This window comes from Tupaia chinensis, unplaced genomic scaffold (assembly GCF_000334495.1).
Source record: "Tupaia chinensis unplaced genomic scaffold, TupChi_1.0 Scaffold148646_1, whole genome shotgun sequence".
Lineage (NCBI taxonomy): Eukaryota > Metazoa > Chordata > Mammalia > Scandentia > Tupaiidae > Tupaia > Tupaia belangeri.
The window spans coordinates 293,687-296,681 of record NW_006208495.1 but is presented as its reverse complement, the minus strand read 5'-3'; positions in this window follow the sequence as shown (position 1 = coordinate 296,681).

Below are 2,995 nucleotides of genomic sequence, written 5' to 3'. Positions count from 1 at the left end.
TTCTATGCTTGTATTATATATTTTATTTTACAAAAATAAAAATAATTAAAATAAGATTAATCATAAATGGATTGAACTGAAAAGAAAGCAAAACAAAAAACCTAGTCTTTCTGTACCTATGATTTAAAGAGAATTGACATATGGGATATTTTTGTGAGTTAGGAAAAATTGCCATTTCCGACCAGATGTATTCCATCACTAGAGAAGAGGTCTAAAAAGTACAATGAGATCTGGATTTCAACCCCTCCATTGGATACCCTTTTGAAAGGAAGAGCCCATGCAATTGTATTCAGCCTTGCATAATGTATATGTTTTGTGATAAATATGATCATTGCAAACATATCAGAAGAAATTATAATCATATCATATTAGAGTTATCTGACTCATATCACCTTTGAGTGCAGAATCTAACCTTGCCAAAAATGTGGTTAAAACACTAGAAAAGTACCTTGTGGAACTGTCATTATCAGGTTGCCTCTGTGCTCGTGCCTACTTGAAAGATACTAAAAGTTGATGTCAGACTCTTTTATTGCATTGCACCAGAAGCGATGGAATCCGAAATGAACTGGGACCAAACTTAAAGGACAAATTCTGGAAAGAAATTATTAGATACGTAGTGCGAGGACTTAAAAGTTTTATGTCCAAACCATGTTTAGTGTTTGTGCTTCTGAGGCACTGAAGCATGTCTGCTTGAAAATTAACTGCTTAAAAATTAATGAAGAAGGATTCTTTTATAACCTTCACAATCAGCAGTATGGAGTGTAACTTAGAAAAGGCAATTCACAGTCTCTGTGTATTGCATATATAACACACACACATTCAGTCCGAAAGCACAAAAAAACAAGGGATGACAACTTGAGGCTTCAGTTTCAAATCACTCAAGAAAATAAAGTGGGTACTTCTAGTTCCAGCTGAGACAATCTGGTCAAGATATGGATTTGACAAAATCCTTAGAACTTTGAGAAAAAGCATGAAAGAGAAAGATACTTTGGAAAGTACAGAGCTTCAGAAAGAAAGAAAAAAAAAACAGATGTAAAGATTTTTTTTTTCCATTTGTTCTTTGAAAATGTATCTATTTATGTTCTGTGAGCAATTGACTATTTTGACTATTTTCTAGTCTGCCAAGTTTAAGAACTGCATTTAAAGATTTTCACAAGTCGATTCTCATAGCACTCAGAGCGCTATTCCACTGGCATATAACCAAATAAAAACTTATATACATGTCAAATCAAAAAGATTTGTCTCAACCCCTCGAGAAAAATTTTTTAAAAAGGCCATTTAATGCATTAGAACCTATCTGATTGTAACTACCTCCTACTGCAATGTTTCTAAAACACAAAACAAAAGACTACCAAAGGGGTGAAGTAAGAGCCGAAGCAGGAAGTATGAGAGCTATTGAAAGTGAGTGACAAACCCTTAGGTAGTAAAGATAGAATTTCAAGAGAGCATGTATAGTTTTAAAAGTCCCCTCAAAAATGTAGATTATTCATGCCCTGGGTGGGAGGGTATACTTTCTTCACATAACCCTATTAAAATAGTGTTCCCCAAGTCCTTAAACTTTCTGTATATTCTAAAGATTTTAATTTATGGACCAGCCAGTGGGGGCTAGATCCCAAATGACAGACTATGTGGTTGGAGTCCTGGACCTGGCAGCTTAAAAAAAATTGCCATGTATGAGATCAGCACATGGCGTAATGATTGTGTCGCTGGACTCCCATGTAGTCAACCACGGTTTGAGTCCTGGACCCAGTGGCTTAAAACTCATTCCGGATGTATGTGTGTGTGTGTGTGTGTGTGTGTGTGTGTGTGTGTCCATGCCCAAAATCCTGAAAGGAGAATGAAAGAGAAGGGATTGTGGCGTGGCCATCCCCCCAGAGAGTAATTTCTTACTTTCTATCTTTCTGTCTCTCCAATGAGTACACATGTCCTACAAAAAAAAAAAAAAAATGCCAGGTGCATATGCACACATGCCCAAAATCCTGAAGAGGGAGAGATAGAGAAGGGATTGTAATGGGACCATGCCCTAAGGAGGGAGGGGTGCTTTCTCACTCTCCCTCTTGCTGTGTCTCCTTGACTTTTACCAGTAAATGTATGTGCCCTATGGCAAATTAAAAAAAAAAAAATTCATCATTTGGTCAAAATTAGTAATCCTCGAGGCAGAAACTCAATGCACTTCTTAAGCTAGGCTCTAAATTCAGTAGATAATTGAAAAATACTAACTGAATGATAAGAAGAGGAAGGAGTTAACACAGTTAAAGAGGATTTAGATTCCAGGTGTCAGAACAGGTAGAGAGATCACCAGGAAAGCAATGATCTGGAGGTCCGTTGGCATATCCCAAGCCCCAGACCACCCCTTTTTATAGTCAGAACATCTTGATACTCAAGATAAGGGGACACTACATGGGACCTTATATACTGTGGAGCACGCTCAATTGCTGAACTTGATTGCCATTAAGTAACTTCAAGCTTATTAACATATAATTTGCATTGATTCATGGGAAATTATCATATAATAAGGCATGTACTGAAATGAGAGCAGAGGAGTCAGGCTATAAGAGCACCCAATGCAGAAACCTCAATGCTGGTATCCACCTTTGGGCCAGCCCACTTTTACCTCTTACAAGTGTACTTTCACTTTCATTTTGCCCTGCTTTGTACTTTTGTTTTGTCCTGCTATAAAGTCTTGTTGCTTTTGCTGTATTTCTGTCTTTTAGTGGAGTTCTTTTTTCCAAGAAGACAAGAACTGTGATCTTTGTCTCCACACGAACGCAACCACAGTGGCACAAGCAGTAGGGTGTCACTGTCCAAGGCTGGGGCCACATGGGAGGTCTAGGATCAGCTCCCAGGCCAACCTGAACAGCCCAGGCAAGGTGGCAGATGCTTATAATCCAACTAATCAGGAGGCTAGGATAAAGGATCCGAACAGTGAGATTCTGCCAAAAAAACACTTATCTCTTTCTCTCTCTTTATCTCCTTCTCCCTCTCACTGTCCTAT